The sequence below is a fragment of the Phyllobates terribilis genome, unplaced genomic scaffold, assembly GCF_046119375.1.
Source record: "Phyllobates terribilis strain yellow unplaced genomic scaffold, ASM4611937v1 Scaffold_5__5_contigs__length_657084704, whole genome shotgun sequence".
Lineage (NCBI taxonomy): Eukaryota > Metazoa > Chordata > Amphibia > Anura > Dendrobatidae > Phyllobates > Phyllobates terribilis.
Window position 1 is genome coordinate 434,222,890 of NW_027362765.1, and position 18,688 is coordinate 434,241,577.

Here is an 18,688-nt window from a genome sequence, read left to right on the forward strand (position 1 = left end):
GAATGAATGAAATCTTATTTAGTCATTTGTTATCATGCATTTAACATAGATGTTCATACAGATCATATTTTCATGTTTTTTACCACTAAGGGTGCTGCAAACAAGAAATTGCCTTTTTAAGAGAATCTTACTGGATTGGTGTCACCTTGATTCCTGCCCCATTAACCCCTAGATGATAACTGGTTTTATATTTGAAGAGGATTCCTTTGTGAGATCACCAAAATCCCAACACTGGCAGCAACCTTATAAAGCACATTTTAACCTTTTAACGCTTCTTATATTATATATTATATTATATTACATTTTAAATATTCTACTATACATACTTTTTAATACTTTCCTGTAAATATTTTTTTGCATATTTGTCAAAGCACAAGTAAATCTCATGTACAAACATGTTCTACCAAAATCAGGTCCCACCAATGAGATCCACTTCTATTTTGGAAAGAGGGCCAGACCTCTGTCATTGAAGAGGTGGCTGCTAGAGATGAGCGGTGTTCGACTTGAACTGTTCGCCAATCTCAAATTCGAGCTGTTTTGGGCGGTGTTCGAACCTTTCGGCGAACACTAACGATTTGAAAAAATCCGGCTGTTCGAGGTTATGTTCGATAACTGTTCGTGCACCAAAATCATAACTTGATTTTTTCACAGTAATACTGATAATCAATGTTAATACGCAGTTTGAGTGTACAGTGGAGCGGGGGTGGGGGGAGGGGATGGATCTCTTCAGAAATAATGAAGAGCTCCATTTTTTTCTCTTTCCCACATTTACAGTGGGGACGTGCAATCTGTCAGGCTATCAGCAGCGCACACACAGAGCGAACTGCTTTTTTCACACAAGCAAGGGCATGTGTCATTGGCTGTGTATGTCACAAGTCCTTGCCCTATAAGACCCAGCTATTTTCCCCATCGCCACCATTTTCTCACTGCTGCAGCTGCGTGTTAGACGGCACTGCTGTTGCTGTGTGCGCTATACTTTGTTAATTTCAAGACAATTTTTGCAGACATCTACAGATAGCTTGGGAGTAGGGAATAGTTGTGAATGCAGTACTTTTAAGGACTAGGTTAGATCATTTCCTACGACTTTTATCAGGCAGGTTTGTGCTCTTAAATAGATAGGTTGGGAGTAAAGACTAATTGTAATTGCAGTCCTTTTCAGGGCTAGGTTACATCAGTTCCTATCACTTTTATCAGGCAGGTCTGTGCTCTTAAATAGATAGGTCGGGAGTAAAGACTAGAGATGAGCGTTGTTCTACTCGAACTGTTCGCCAATCTCAAATTCGAGCTGTTTTGGGCGGTGTTCGAGCCGTTCGGCGAACACGAACAATTTGAGAAAAATTCGGCTGTTCGAGGTTATGTTCGATAACTGTTCGTGCACCAAAATCATAACTGGATTTTTTCTCAGTAATGATGAAAATTAATGTTAATACGCAGTTTGAGTGTACAGCGGGGTGGGGGGAGGGGCAGGGGATGGATCTCTGCAGGAACAATGAAGATCTCCATTTTTTTTTCTCTTTCCCGCATTTACATTGGGGACGTGCAATCTGTCAGCCTATCAGCAGCGCACACACGGAGCAAAGTGCTTTTTTTCACACAAGCAAGGGCATGTGTCATTGGCAGTGTATGTCACATGTCCTTGCCCTATAAGACCAAGCCATTTTCCCCGTCGCCACCATTTTCTCACTGCTGCAGCTGCGTGTTAGACGGCACCGCTGTTGCTGTGTGCGTTATACCTTGTTAATTTCAAGCCAATTTTCGCACAAATATACAGATAGCTTGGGAGTAGGGAATAGTTGTGATTGCAGTCCTTTTAAGGACTAGGTTACAGCATTTCCTACGACTTTTATCAGGCAGGTCTGTGCTCTTAAATAGATAGGTTGTGGGAGTAAAGACTAATTGTAATTGGAGTCCTTTTCAGGACTAGGTTACATCAGTTCCTATCAGTTTTTGCCAGGCAGGTCTGTGCCAGTGCTGTGCAAGTTTTTTTCACAGCATTTGACTAAATCTAGCAAAGGAAATCCTTTTTGGCCTATTGCAGAGTGTGTTAGTCAGTGGAGTAGCCTATCTGTATTGCGAGCTACACCACCTGTGTATAGAATACCAATTTTTTTACTGCACCTAGTGAAGTAAAACCTTTTGGGCATAGCAACATTCTATTAGTCCATCTATACTAACATCCACCAGGTTGCAAATTCAATAGAATTTTTTTCTGCATCTAGCTCTGAAAAAATATTTCGGCTTGTAGCAGTGTGTGGGACTTGTTCTATTAGTCCATCTATACTAACCTCCACCAGGTTGCAAATTCAATATAATTTTTTTCTGCTTCTAGCTCTGAAAAAATATTTTGGCTTTTAGCAGTGTGGGGGACTTGTTCTATTAGTCCATCTATACTAACCTCCACCATGATGCAAATTCAAAATAATTTTTATCTGCATCTAACCCAGTCAATACTATTGGGCTAATACCACAGTTTGGCCACTCAGCTCTGCTCGGTTCCCATCCATTGTTTTTTGTGCAAGCAACTCCAGAGTTATGAATTAGTTAACCATCAAAATGAGTGGAAAAAGGCCTGCTGCTGGTGGAAAGGGGAATAGGCATGTTGGGAAGGGAAAAAAAGGTTGTGTCCGTGGGGTAGGTGTTAAAGCAACAGTAACATCTGCAGAAGAAAGACCATCTTCCAGCCAAACTAAGTTGTCTACTTCTTTTAGCGGACAATGTGATAAGATCCCTTTCTTACGGCCACGCCAATCGCTGCAAATTCCAGATGAGGCACAAAAACAGCAGGTGCTTCAACGGATATCAAGTGCTCCTTTAAGTGGGCTCTCCTCCACCTCAACTTCAACATCACAAATACTCCAGTCCTCAGAGGTGTCACCCCAATTGCACTTGCTTCCTCACAGCTCCCAAGTCTCCAGCTGCCCGTCTTAGTATGTGGTAGAACAGATGGTTGAGTCTGCAGAGCTGTTTATTCATACTATAGCCTGGGAATCAGAGGTCGGCTCAAGAGCTTCTGTGAATCCAGACGAGGAAATGATCTGCACTGATGCCCAGAATCTTTATGAGTCGGATCCAGGACCAGACGCAGAAGGTTTTGACCATAATGTCGACCCAAGTTCCCAAACTGTAACTCCTGTTGGTGGAGACAATGAGGAAGACGATGATGAGACTCAAATACCTGATTGGAGCGACAACTTTAGTTTTTTATCAGGGCAGGAAGAGGTTGGCTCTGAGGACGACGGGTGTGATAACACACAGGGTGATGATGACGAGGTTGGAGATCCCACTTACTGTCAACCCACAGTCAGCCAGTCGATGAGGTCAGCAGAGGAGGTGGAGGAGGATGCTTGTGACGACGAGGTCAGATTACGCCTTCCTGGACTAAGACGTAGTATTGGAATCACGTCAACAACTGCATCCTCAAACAAAACTCTGCCTCTGACAACAAGTCGTGGTGGCTCTTCAGGTCGCATGGGTACTAAGCCTTGCATAGCCTGGGCATTTTTTCAGATCGATAAAGATGACCCAACTCGTGTTATCTGTAACATTTGTCAGCAAAAGCTAAGTAGAGGCCAAAAAATACATAGTTTGAGTACTTCATGCATGAACCGGCACATGGATATGAAGCATAAGTTGCAGTGGGAAGCTCACTGTGCTACAATGCGGCCTAGCCGGCCGGGCCAACCACCTTCTGCCACATCTTATGCATCCGCGGCCTCTTCATCCTCTGTGACTGGGGGGACAGCAGTCACACCTGTTTTGGGACGCAGACCTGCCACCTCTTTACTCGCAACAGCCAGCGTGATTGGCAGGTCATCATTTTCTTTGGAGGTGGAAACACCAGCTGGTGTTCAGCGCTGTCCGACATCGATAGCACCACCTTTGGATCAAGGCAACCTAACATGTCCGCCTGCATCTTCTTCACAGACCGGCAGTTTGCCGGGGACACCCTTCTCAACCCCGTCTAAGCACAACAGCCAGCCTTCGGTCCCTCAGATGTGGACAAGTAAAAGACCATTTCCTCCTAGCCATGAGAAAGCTAAGAGGTTGAATTTCACCATCTGCAAGCTCTTGGCTACAGAAATGCTGCCTTTCCGCCTGGTGGACACAGAGGATTTTCGAGACCTTATGTCCGTCGCAGTGCCCCAGTACAAGATGCCCAGTCGGCACTACTTCTCAATGAAAGGTGTGCCTGTGCTCCACCAGCATGTCGCACACAACATCACCGCTTCTTTGAAAAATTCTGTGTGTGACAGGGTGCATTTCACCCCAGACACTTGGACGAGTAGGCATGGACACGGGCGTTACATGTCACTGACTGGGCACTGGGTAACTATGGTGACAGCAGGACAAGGGGCGGCTGTCCAAGTCTTGCCGTCCCCACGAGTTGTGCGTCAATCCTCTTTATCTCAAAGTTCCTCCACTGCTTCTGCCTCCTCAACCTCCTCTCGGTCCTCCACCTGCACCCAAAGCCTGTCTGGTCATGCCACAAGCTTTCTAACTGCGCAGAAGGGATCCTGCACACCTCCTTACTATGCTGGCAGCAGGGCTCAACATCATCAGGCGGTTTTTACTTTGAAATGTCTGGGAAATGTGAGTCACGCAGCTGAGGAGTTGTGGTCAGCTCTGGAGAACCAGTTTCATGAATGGTTGTCTCCACTGGACCTGAAACCAGGGAAGGCCGTGTGCGACAATGCTGCAAACCTGGGTGCGGCCCTTCGCCGGGGCAATGTCACACATGTGCCTTGTATGGCTCACGTGTTGAACCTGGTTGTCCAGCAATTTTTAGCCCACTATCCTGGACTAGATGGCCTTCTGCAGAGGGCACGGTCGATGTGTGCTCACTTCCGCCGTTCGCATCCCGCAGCTCAGCGACTTACATCTCTACAGAAGTCGTTAGGCCTGCCACTTCACCGGCTAAAATGCGATGTGCCTACCCGGTGGAATTCAACTCTGCACATGTTGCAGTGACTGTGGCAGCACCGACAAGCCCTGGTGCAATACGTTCTGACGTATAGCCTGGGCCAACGAGATCCAGAGGTGGGGCAAATCACGCTGGGGGAGTGGTCTCAGATCAGGGACCTATGCACCCTTCTGCACAGTTTTGAAATGGCGACGAAGATGTTTAGTGCTGACGATGCCATTATCAGCATGACTATTCCGGTGATTTACATGCTGGAGCACATGTTAAACAGAATTCAGAGTCAGGTGGTGGCACAAGAGGAGGTGGAGGAAATAGAGGAGGAGGAGTTGTATGCGGATGGGCTAACATCTTCAGGCATGTGAGGGTGAGGGAGATGGTTTTACCAGGGCGCATGGTAGCAGCCAAACTAGTGAGGAAGGTGCAGGAGCCCAGGAAGAAGTGGAGGACGAACTGATGGAAGACTCATCAGATAAGGGAGACCTTGATCACATTTCTGTTGTGCGAGGTTGGGGGGGAGAGGGCAGAGGAAGGAAGCATGATTGTTATCTTGCCACCAACACAACAGGGACCTGGTGCTCCTGGATGCGGAAGACACATGAGTGCCTGCTTGCTGCACTACCTGCAACATGACCCTCGAATTGTGATAATTAGAAATAATCCTGACTACTGGGTTGCCACACTGTTAGATCCCCGGTACAAAAGTAAATTTTCAGAAATTATTCCTGCCATAGAAAGGGATGCACGCATGCAGGAGTATCAGCAGAGACTGTTGCAGAATCTTACATGTGCTTTTCCACAAAACACCAGTGGTGCACGTAGTGAATCTCACAGTTCCAACTTGCCAATCGTGGGACCGTCGAGTGTTCAGCACTCAAACCGTGACAGAAACACAGTATCTGCTGGTAACAGCAATTTTGCGGTATCATTTCACAGCTTTTTTAGCCCATCCTTTGCAAGGCCACAGGAGACAAGAAGTCTGACACATAGTCAACGCCTAGAGACGATGGTACAGGAGTATCTCCAAGTAAACATCGAAGCCATGACTGTGTCACTGGACCGTTGCTCTTTTTGGGCTTCCTATCTGGATAAATGGCCGGAGCTCGCCACTTACGCCTTGGAGATCTTGTCATGCCCCGCAGCCAGCGTTATCTCTGAACGTGTGTTCAGCGCTGCTGGTGGTGTGCTGACAGATAAGCGCACGTGGCTGTCCACTGAGAATGTAGACAGAATCGCGTGCATAAAGATGAACAAATCATGGATCCGCAAGGACTTTTCTACCCCTGTGTCATCCTGGGGAGCATAAAAGCTTGACGATTTTGTAAAATCACCTCACCAACCGTTTTAAGCTTTCAAATTACTAATCATTTTTAGCTGCATCTTGTCTGGAAAATAATTTTGGGCCTGTAGCAGTGTGCGATACTCGTTCTATTATGCCATCTATACTAAGCTCCACTAGCTTGCAAATTACTAATAATTTTTAGCTGCATCTTGTCTGGAAAATAATTGTGGGCATAGTAGCAGGGGGTGGTGCTCATTCTAACCAACCGTTTTAAGCAACTCTGGGGCAATTGATGCCACTTAAGTGGTGTCTGTGCCACAAATTTTTTTAAAAAATGGAGACTCTTTTTGGAGTTCCCTTGCTTTATTTTACGTGACGTTGCCATCGTCAATTAGAGGTGGGTTGGGTCCCCCCCCCTTTTAACTGTAAGAAACTACATACACTATGGCTTGGGGTAACACAGATGGTTGAGTCTGAAGAGGTCTCAGAGGTCTGCTCCAAAGCTTCATTGTCTGCTAGTCAGTGTAGTAACCCAGCTGCGAAGCAAGCTGCACCACCTGTGTATCTAATAATGATTTTTAAATGCATATATCCTAGGCAGACTGTGGGGACCCCTAACCAAACCCCGACGCTCAGCCCCTTAATGCCCCCCTTTCATTGACAATACAATCATGTAACTCTTACAACTGGATGGGTGAGGATCGGTCACAGCTTTATTAACTGTTTATACTCATTCCATTAGAAATACATTTTATTTCTAAAATTCAGCTTGTTGCAGCATGCCCTGTGTCTCCAGTCTCCACAACGGCAAGTTGTCCAACAAGTGTAACTCTCCAACATGTCCTTTCTATTTCCAGGCCACGGAGGATCCTGCTTACTTGTATGCAGGACTCTGACCCCCATCCATCACTCTTAATGCTTGTTCCACTCCATCCTGGAGTCCTGACAAGAATATGTCCAGTCCAATATCCATTAAGTGAACACCGTCGGGCCGTATGAGGCCTGCTTTATCTCCTTCCTGTTGTCGGTGTCGTATCACTACACAGCCTCTGTCTCTTATAAATTTTGCCATCCGAATATTTATTACCTGCCTTGTCCATTCAATGGACGTGATGTCTCACGCACCTTGCCATACCGTTCTCGGCACAATCTCTGACCACACTATAGTTAGTTTTGTGAAAAATTCCCTGAAGCGCTCAGTGTCTAGTTTCATTATTGCCATTAGTTATGCGCTCTTGTGATAAGCTATGTCGTTTCCCCCAGCCTGTATAACTAAGATGACCGGACCTCTTGCCTCTCTCCCTACCTTGATTACCTCCACTAGTACCTTGGCCATTGCAGGCCTCTAATACCTCTCCAGTTCAAATATGTGTTATGAAACTCCAATTTCCTCCCGCCAGGGTGGACTTTCACCCTTCTTTCTGCACAATATATATACGAGTTCTTAATCATTGCATAGTAAAAAAACAGCAAGGAAGTGGTATTTATATGTCATGTCCTGCTATGCACCTGTTCAAGGCTGAGTTAATCAGAAATGTAAACACCCATACTATGTTAAAATCGTATAGCATAGAAACAATGCATATAAATGTAAATAATCAAAAAGAAAAAGAAAAGAAGAAAAAAGGAACATATATATAATAATAATCTATAAATGATCACTCATAATGATACAGCAAATCATCTGATGTTTAAACCCGCTGGTACACGTGTATTTAAAGTATAAATTCACCAACTTTCTCTATTACGGAGCTTTCTCCTATAATCATCCACCAAATCTCCACCAATCGCCACGGCCCACAGAGGGGCCACCACAGTCAGTATATCCTTCCTTATTTAGTATAGAGTCTACCAATACTTTGGGCATATTAGCCCAGCTGCGAAGCCAGCTGCACCGCCTGTGTATCTAATGAAAATTTTTAACTACATCTAGCCTAGGCAGACTGTGGGGACCCCCAACAAAACCCAGACGCTCTGCATCTAACCCAGCCAATCATTTGATAGTATTACTAGTAGCAGAGTCACATGGGCTCTAAACCTTGCATAGCCTGTGCATTTTTTCAGATCGCTAAGAATGACCCAACTCGTTTTATCTGTAACATTTGTCACCAAAAGCTAAGTAGAGCCAAAAAATCCATAGTTTGAGCACTTCATGCATGAACTGTCACATGGATATGAAGCATAAGTTGCAGTGCGAAGCTCACTGTGCTACAATGCGGCCTAGCGGGCCGGGACAACCACCATCTGCCCCACCTGTGTCATGCTGGGGAGACTAAAAGCTACCACGTAGTCTTTTCCAAAAATTTGAGTGAATTACCGCGGGAATGGTTTGGAAGAGGTATAAGAGTTTAGGTAGGACGTTAATTTTTAGTATACTTATTCTGCCGAACCAGGAAAAATCCTTCACCGTCCAAGAAGTAAGATCTTTATGGAGTTGTTCAATAATGGGCCCAAAATTAAGATAAAATAGATGGGAGAGGTCTCTATGAATACGAATTCCTAAGTATTTGATACCCTGTGAGGGCCAGGCAAAGGGAAAGTTGGACTGGATGGAATCCTGTATGGATTTGGGGAGGGAGACATCGAGTGCCTCAGACTTCGCTGCATTGATTTTAAAATTTGACCATGTAACAAAGTGATCTATTTCAGCCATAACAGCAGGGATGGATATATGTGATTGAGTGATATATACTAGGACATCATCGGCAAATGCTGAGCACTTGTACTCGGTGCCTCCCACCTCAATCCACCTAATATTGGGGTTATCGCGAATTGATGAGAGCAGGTGCTCCATCTCTAGAATGTATAAGAGAGGGGACAGAGGACATCCCTGCCTTGTCCCATTGGTGATTATGAAAGGTGATGAAAATGTTCCATTTATCTTCAGCCTAGCTGACTGATTGTGATACAGGGCCATGATTTTGGCTATAAAAGGGTCCCCTAGACCCCTACCCCAAGCTTTTTAAGAGAATAATATATGGCATGCCAGGAGACTCTCTGGAATGCTTTCTCAGCATCCAACGAGAGTGTCTAATTACAAATTTTTAACTACATCTAGCCCAGGCAATACTTTGGGCCTAGTAGCAGTGTCTGCTAGTCAGCGGATTATCCCACCTGTTAAGCAAGCTACACCACCTGTAGTTTGGAGACTTAATTTTTTCAAAGGAAATGCTTCGGGCCCACGGGACACTCAGTGAAGAGCATTGGGGAGGCACCCCAAGTCACAGGGGCTGGGACTGGCGGTAGAACGCCTTGTGGTGGACCGCCAAGCTCGATCCTTATAAAAGCTTTTTAACTGCAGCAGCTTTAGTGGACGCTACTGGAGCTGGAACTCTTTTTTTATTTTATAGAAAAAGTACAAAAACATAAAACCCCCGCAACACTCCATCAAACCCTCCCCATGTCATATATCACCAACAATTTTCCATAACAAAAGAGAGGCTAAGCCGCCAATAAATAACACACAATATGTAAACCCAGAAACTATAACCCCCCCTATGTCATACAATAACCAAACTGAAAAGAAATCTAAGCTGCCTTAAAAATAAGCAAGGAACGATACTAAGCATACCATGAAAGTCCCCGCTAGGTCCAGATGAAACTCTAGGTGCGGGTTCTCCATTCAGAGCCACAGGAGTCCATTGAGTCCGTAAGAGTCCTTGAGAGAGTCCAAGAGAGTCCCAGAGTCCTAGAGTCCGTGAGTCCCCACATTAAAGTTTATGCTCGGCTCGGCTCTGCTCCGCTCCACCCCTGCTCTTTTTGCTCCTCTCCTTTGGCCTTGCTACTTTCTTATTCCCTTTCCATTAGCCTCCTTCCCGGCTCGATGTTCCATATAGGAAGACAAACAGAAAAAGGGGACCGCATTACCATACCTTCAGATCAACCACAGACAACCTTAACACACAGCCTGAAAATAAAACCTGGTCCATCACCCAACATAACATACCCAACATAAGCATAATAACCACTGTAGAAGAAAAAAAAAACAACCCTAACTGAAACTTAGAACCCTACATACACACCCATGTGTTGTTGTTTTTTTGTGTTTTTTTTTCTTATTTTTATTTTTTTTTATTTATTTGTTTTTTATTTTTATTTATTTTTATTTTTTTTCCTACTGGCATAAAATATGACATACACTAATACTACCACATGACAATATTACTACTTAAATAATTTTTTTTTTTTGCGATATCTCGGTGGGGTTTACCTTCACCCCACCTTATTACCCTACTACCCTACTGCCTTATATGGAATACCTCACAACTTAGCATAATAACTCAACAACTTAACAACATTATAACCTGACTGACGACAATCTAACAATTACCACTTACACTTTAAGCCATGGCTCGGTGCTTGCGAGCCCCATACACCTCAGTACTTCTTGAAAACAAAAAGCTACCAGTGAAAGTTGACAGCCCACCACCGGAAAAGCAGGCACTCTCCCTGATACAAGGAAAAATATAAATATAAACCTACCTTTCCCTTACTATCTATAAAGCTATCCCTAATTTAAAAGACCTGTCCCTATCTGTCCCTCCCTGCCCCTATCGCCCTATCTACCTCACCTCGTGCCTAACTATCTTTCCCTCCTCTGTCCCTAACTGTCCCTATGAATATCTCTCCCTACTGCCTAAATACCTGCCCCTACTACTATAAAAATAAAATTAATCTGGCCCTCAAGGCACTTCAAATGAGAGACACGTTGCAGCATTCCTCATGGGGGCAACCCCGGTCATCGGAATTCCTGTACTTCAAATTGCCCCTTACATACAGCCTCCCGTGAAAGCAGCGCCAGGCCAAGTTCCAAAACTTCAAGGGGATCCGAGTAGAATTTAACAACCTCAGCCCCACCTCCAGATCCCGACCTGGGCAATCCTTGAGGGCCAGAGGCTTCTGGAAATGGGTCAACAGAACCCTCCTGTCAAGGAATTTCCTCGGCATGGTTCTGATCTCCCACATTCCCAGACTCCACCGGCGTATCACTTTCAAAACCAGGGTAGCATAAGCCGGGAGATGCCCGTGCGGTGTGCGTAGGTCCTTCACTCGCCCTCCTGACTCCCATTCCTGGAAGAAGGGTCGAAGCCATCCCCTGCAGGAGAATACCCACGGAGGAGCCCTCTCTGGCCAGAGGTTCGCTATGTTGATTTTAAGGAAGGCATTCACTAAGAATACCACCGGGTTGACCATACCCAACCCGCCTAGTCTCCTCGTACGGTACGTGACCTCTCTTTTGACTAGGTTGAGCCTGTTTCCCCATAACATCTGAAAAAACAGGCCGTAGACCCGTGTCCAAAGAGGCTCTGGCAAAATGCAGACGCTGCCCAAATAGTTCAGCAAAGGCAGAAGGTAACCCTTGATCAGGTTCACCCGCTCCCTTAGGGTTAAAGTCCAACCCTTCCACTGGTCCACCTTTTGAGCGGCAATCTTCAGCCTGCCCTCCCAATTTAGCTGGGGGTAATCACCCGGGCCAAAATTGATGCCTAAGATCTTAGCTGTTGGTTGAGGTTCTGGGAGGGTGTCCGGGAGACCAAAACTAGGGTCTCCCCCTCCCAGCCAGAGACTCTCACACTACTCCTGGTTGATCTTAGACCCAGATGCCTCCGAGTAGCGGTCAACCTCAGACATCACCCAGTCCGCCTCCTCTTTCGAGGATACAAACAAGGAGACATCATTGGCATATGCCACTGCCCTCCAGGTGGCCTCTGGAGCCGCCTGGTCCATCCGGACTCCTGCCAACGGTCCACCCTCGATCCTCCTTAAAAAGGGGTCGATTGCGAACACGTATAACAGCGAGCTCAACGGACAGCCCTGGCGAACCCCAGCTTCCACCTCAAAAGGGCGGCCAGACCAACCAACGCTATCATAAGCCAGCCAGCCATTGGAGCCTCCCCGGTCACGTAATCTTGTGACGGTGTTGAAGTCCCCTCCAAAGACCACCTGCCGACTCGTAAAAAGATAGGGCTTGATCTTCAGGAAGAGACATTTGCGGTCCCACTTTCATTGGGGACCGTAGATGTTTATGAGCCGAAGCTCCTGTCCCCCCATGAAGACGTCTAAAACCAAGCACCTTCCCATTTCTACTTCGATAACCCTCTGGCATTCTACCGCTGCGGTCTTATAAAGGACCGCCACCCCGCTATACGGCTCGGCCGTAAGAGACCAGTATGAGGGCCCACACCTCCACTCACTCCTTGCCTTGTGAATGGCCCCCATGTCCGTTAGTCTGGTCTCCTGCAAAAATAAAATTTCAGCCTCAAACCGGGTGAGAAAATCAAATGCCGTAAATTTAGCCGCATCTGATTTTATGCTGGCAACATTAATGGACGCCAGCGTCAACGGGGTGGGTGCAGCCATTGGGTGATCGAATTAGATGGCTTTCGTCTTCCCTCCACCCCCCTCACCGTCCGACAAAGACCCCTTGCTGTCACGCTCACGGCGTTTGAGGGACACTGTCATATCCATAGAACCCCCCCTCCCCTTTCTACCTCACCCCCAGGTTCAGGGACAGTCCCTCCCCCAGTGGAAGATGGTATACCCCCTGAGGGAAGGACTTTGCTGTCCCCCACAGGCCCCTCAGGTGGCTCCCCCAGCTCTTTGCCCTCGACCCCCGCCACATCAGGGTCCTTGAGGACTCCAAACCGGTTGGAGACAGAGATCAGAGGGGAGATCGTGGAGCCTTCCGCCGGCACCTTGCTGGTCAGGGGGGGGGACAGATTTTTTAACCCCCTTCCCATTGATCTTCCTCTTCCTCCTTCGCCTTTTTTTGGGGTTTCACTGTCACCCTTTGCTGTAGGCTGCGCAACCTCGTCCTCCTCAACACTTTCATATTGGGAGGAATCTGAAAGCGGAGCCGCCTCCTCCCTCTCCATCCTCCTGGTCTCTTCGCTCAGCGCCTCCTCCCCCAGGGCCTCAGTGGCACCGGTCGAGACCCCTGGAGGGGGGACAGTCATCACACCAGTTGCCTGGGGATCCCCCTGCCCTTCCCCAACCAGGCGCCTCTCCTGCCTCCGATGATAAGAGGGGCCCCGGACCTTCCTGTTCTTCACTGGCCCCTCAGCCCCCTCGCTTCCACCAGCCCCAGGCTCAGCAGAGGGTGCACTGCCAGGATCCACCCCAACACGGCCACCCTCCGCCTGACCAAAGACGGCGTTGGCGAAAGAACGAGGGCAGCAACTGAACGGATGCCCGACGGCATCACACAGGTGGCACCGAACCGTACCACAGGAGGCGGCGAGATGGCATATCCCACCACACAGGGTGCATTTCTGCACCCTGCATGCTGCACTAAAGTGCGTGGGATCACCGCACCTGTGGCACACTTTCGGCTGCCCCTGGTAGAAAACCAGGATCCTGTCCCTCCCAAGGAAAGCCGAGGAAGGGATGTGGGTGACAGTGCCGCCGGACCTCTTCAACCTCATCATGAAGGTCCAGCCCCCTGACCAAATGCCCTCATCCATTATTTTTTTTGGAACCTCCACCACTTCTCCATGCCTACTGAGCCAAGTCATAATGTTGACTCCTGAAAGTGACTCATTGCATGTCAGCACGGTCACCTTCTTGGGCCCATTCTGGCGGGATATCGCCTCAGAAATTTTTAACTACATCTAGCCCAGGCAATACTTTGGGCCTAGTAGCAGTGTCTGCTAGTCAGCGGATTATCCCACCTGTTAAGCAAGCTACACCACCTGTAGTTTGGAGACTTAATTTTTTCAAAGGAAATGCTTCGGGCCCACGGGACACTCAGTGAAGAGCATTGGGGAGGCACCCCAAGTCACAGGGGCTGGGACTGGCGGTAGAACGCCTTGTGGTGGACCGCCAAGCTCGATCCTTATAAAAGCTTTTTAACTGCAGCAGCTTTAGTGGACGCTACTGGAGCTGGAACTCTTTTTTTATTTTATAGAAAAAGTACAAAAACATAAAACCCCCGCAACACTCCATCAAACCCTCCCCATGTCATATATCACCAACAATTTTCCATAACAAAAGAGAGGCTAAGCCGCCAATAAATAACACACAATATGTAAACCCAGAAACTATAACCCCCCCTATGTCATACAATAACCAAACTGAAAAGAAGGCTAAGCTGCCTTAAAAATAAGCAAGGAACGATACTAAGCATACCATGAAAGTCCCCGCTAGGTCCAGATGAAACTCTAGGTGCGGGTTCTCCATTCAGAGCCACAGGAGTCCATTGAGTCCGTAAGAGTCCTTGAGAGAGTCCAAGAGAGTCCCAGAGTCCTAGAGTCCGTGAGTCCCCACATTAAAGTTTATGCTCGGCTCGGCTCTGCTCCGCTCCACCCCTGCTCTTTTTGCTCCTCTCCTTTGGCCTTGCTACTTTCTTATTCCCTTTCCATTAGCCTCCTTCCCGGCTCGATGTTCCATATAGGAAGACAAACAGAAAAAGGGGACCGCATTACCATACCTTCAGATCAACCACAGACAACCTTAACACACAGCCTGAAAATAAAACCTGGTCCATCACCCAACATAACATACCCAACATAAGCATAATAACCACTGTAGAAGAAAAAAAAAACAACCCTAACTGAAACTTAGAACCCTACATACACACCCATGTGTTGTTGTTTTTTTGTGTTTTTTTTTCTTATTTTTATTTTTTTTTATTTATTTGTTTTTTATTTTTATTTATTTTTATTTTTTTTCCTACTGGCATAAAATATGACATACACTAATACTACCACATGACAATATTACTACTTAAATAATTTTTTTTTTTTGCGATATCTCGGTGGGGTTTACCTTCACCCCACCTTATTACCCTACTACCCTACTGCCTTATATGGAATACCTCACAACTTAGCATAATAACTCAACAACTTAACAACATTATAACCTGACTGACGACAATCTAACAATTACCACTTACACTTTAAGCCATGGCTCGGTGCTTGCGAGCCCCATACACCTCAGTACTTCTTGAAAACAAAAAGCTACCAGTGAAAGTTGACAGCCCACCACCGGAAAAGCAGGCACTCTCCCTGATACAAGGAAAAATATAAATATAAACCTACCTTTCCCTTACTATCTATAAAGCTATCCCTAATTTAAAAGACCTGTCCCTATCTGTCCCTCCCTGCCCCTATCGCCCTATCTACCTCACCTCGTGCCTAACTATCTTTCCCTCCTCTGTCCCTAACTGTCCCTATGAATATCTCTCCCTACTGCCTAAATACCTGCCCCTACTACTATAAAAATAAAATTAATCTGGCCCTCAAGGCACTTCAAATGAGAGACACGTTGCAGCATTCCTCATGGGGGCAACCCCGGTCATCGGAATTCCTGTACTTCAAATTGCCCCTTACATACAGCCTCCCGTGAAAGCAGCGCCAGGCCAAGTCCCAAAACTTCAAGGGGATCCGAGTAGAATTTAACAACCTCAGCCCCACCTCCAGATCCCGACCTGGGCAATCCTTGAGGGCCAGAGGCTTCTGGAAATGGGTCAACAGAACCCTCCTGTCAAGGAATTTCCTCGGCATGGTTCTGATCTCCCACATTCCCAGACTCCACCGGCGTATCACTTTCAAAACCAGGGTAGCATAAGCCGGGAGATGCCCGTGCGGTGTGCGTAGGTCCTTCACTCGCCCTCCTGACTCCCATTCCTGGAAGAAGGGTCGAAGCCATCCCCTGCAGGAGAATACCCACGGAGGAGCCCTCTCTGGCCAGAGGTTCGCTATGTTGATTTTAAGGAAGGCATTCACTAAGAATACCACCGGGTTGACCATACCCAACCCGCCTAGTCTCCTCGTACGGTACGTGACCTCTCTTTTGACTAGGTTGAGCCTGTTTCCCCATAACATCTGAAAAAACAGGCCGTAGACCCGTGTCCAAAGAGGCTCTGGCAAAATGCAGACGCTGCCCAAATAGTTCAGCAAAGGCAGAAGGTAACCCTTGATCAGGTTCACCCGCTCCCTTAGGGTTAAAGTCCAACCCTTCCACTGGTCCACCTTTTGAGCGGCAATCTTCAGCCTGCCCTCCCAATTTAGCTGGGGGTAATCACCCGGGCCAAAATTGATGCCTAAGATCTTAGCTGTTGGTTGAGGTTCTGGGAGGGTGTCCGGGAGACCAAAACTAGGGTCTCCCCCTCCCAGCCAGAGACTCTCACACTACTCCTGGTTGATCTTAGACCCAGATGCCTCCGAGTAGCGGTCAACCTCAGACATCACCCAGTCCGCCTCCTCTTTCGAGGATACAAACAAGGAGACATCATTGGCATATGCCACTGCCCTCAAGGTGGCCTCTGGAGCCGCCTGGTCCATCCGGACTCCTGCCAACGGTCCACCCTCGATCCTCCTTAAAAAGGGGTCGATTGCGAACACGTATAACAGCGAGCTCAACGGACAGCCCTGGCGAACCCCAGATTCCACCTCAAAAGGGCGGCCAGACCAACCATTCACCAGCGGGAAAGTCTCAGCCCCTGCATACAATGCCTTTAACCAATTTACGAACCCCCCGGGCAGACCGTACCTCAAAAGGACAGACCAGAGGTAGTCGTGGTTCACCCGATCAAACGCCTTTGCCTGATCTAGGGACAGCAGAAACCCCTTCCAGAGTCCAGCCCTACCCTACTCCACTGCCTCCCGGACACCGAGTACAGCACTAAATGTGCTGCGGCCTGGAACAGAGCAATGCTGGGACCCGGAAAGGAGCCGGGGCGCAAATTTCACCAGCCGATTAAAGAGCACCCTTGCCAGAACCTTCCAGTCCGTATTGAGAAGCGCTATTTGACGCCAGTTCTCAATACGGGACGAGTCCTTACCCTTTGACAGGATAATCAGGGCAGACCTCCTCATTGAACGGGGAAGAGCACCCGAGGAAAGGCACTCGTTGAACACCTCCGTCAAGAGGGGGACCAAGGAGTACCTAAAGGTCTTATAAAATTCAGACGTTAAGCCGTCTGGACCTGGCGATTTCTTGAGCAAAAGCCCATCAATGGCCAGTCTCACTTCCTCTCCCCTGATTGCCTCAGTCAAAGCGCTGAGAGAGGGGTCATCCCCTGGCTCAGGAACGGCTTCGGCCAGGAAAGTCGACGTCACGTCTCGATCTAGTTCCGTCTTTCCCAAGAGGCGTGAGTAGAACGACCTGATGACTTCCAGGATCCCTGATTTGGATCTGTTCAGGGAACCTATACTATCGATCAGGCCGGTCACTACTTTACGATTCACTGACATCTTACAGTTTCTGTAGGGGTCAGGCGAGCGGTACTTCCCGAAATCCCTCTCAAAAACCAAAGATGTGTGTCTATCATACTGACTCCTCTTGAGCAAAGACTTCACTCTGGAGATCTCCTCACGGTCACCTCCAGTCGAGACAAGCTGTTCGAGTTTCCTCCTCAGGCTCTGGTACAGGCGGTACCTGCTCAGGCTCCTGAGGCTAGAGAGCTGGCGGAAGAAACTCGCAACCCGATCTTTGAACATCTCCCACCACTCAGACTTAGTGCTACACAGATCCAACAGCGGTACCTGGCTCTGAAGAAAATCCTCAAAGGATTGTCTCACCTCCGCTTCTTCCAGCAGTGACGAATTCAGCTTCCATAGTCCTCTCCCCATCCGGGGGGTTTCTGAAACATTCAAGGAAAAGAAAATTAGACAGTGATCGGAGAATTCCACCTCCACAGCGGACACTGCTGAAGAGACGGCCTCCTCCTTTAAAAAAAACCTGTCTATTCTAGACCTACAACTACCCCTATAATAGGTGAAACCACTGTGACCTGGGGTGTGCCGGATGTGTACATCCACCAGGCGAGCATCACTAGCTATGCTATTCAGAGTCACGCTATCATAAGCCAGCCAGCCATTGGAGCCTACCCGGTCACGTAATCTTGTGACGGTGTTGAAGTCCCCTCCAAAGACCACCTGCCGACTCGTAAAAAGATAGGGCTTGATCTTCAGGAAGAGACATTTGCGGTCCCACTTTCATTGGGGACCGTAGATGTTTATGAGCCGAAGCTCCTGTCCCCCCATGAAGACGTCTAAAACCAAGCACCTTCCCATTTCTACTTCGATAACCCTCTGGCATTCTACCGCTGCGGTCTTATAAAGGACCGCCACCCCGCTATACGGCTCGGCTGCAAGAGACCAGTATGAGGGCCCACACCTCCACTCACTCCTTGCCTTGTGAATGGCCCCCATGTCCGTTAGTCTGGTCTCCTGCAAAAATAAAATTTCAGCCTCAAACCGGGTGAGAAAATCAAAGGCCGTAAATCTAGCCGCATCTGATTTTATGCTGGCAACATTAATGGACGCCAGCGTCAACGGGGTGGGTGCAGCCATTGGGTGATCGAATTAGATGGCTTTCGTCTTCCCTCCACCCCCCTCACCGTCCGACAAAGACCCCTTGCTGTCACGCTCACGGCGTTTGAGGGACACTGTCATATCCATAGAACCCCCCCTCCCCTTTCTACCTCACCCCCAGGTTCAGGGACAGTCCCTCCCCCAGTGGAAGATGGTATACCCCCTGAGGGA

The 18,688-nt window shown here is 47.8% G+C and overlaps 1 protein-coding gene across 1 annotated transcript in view; it reads left to right on the plus strand.

The window, feature by feature from the left end:
- LOC141271608 (scavenger receptor cysteine-rich domain-containing protein DMBT1-like) overlaps positions 1-18,688 on the plus strand; it is a 210,488-nt gene that overhangs the window by 153,797 nt on the left and 38,003 nt on the right. The window lies entirely within an intron of this gene.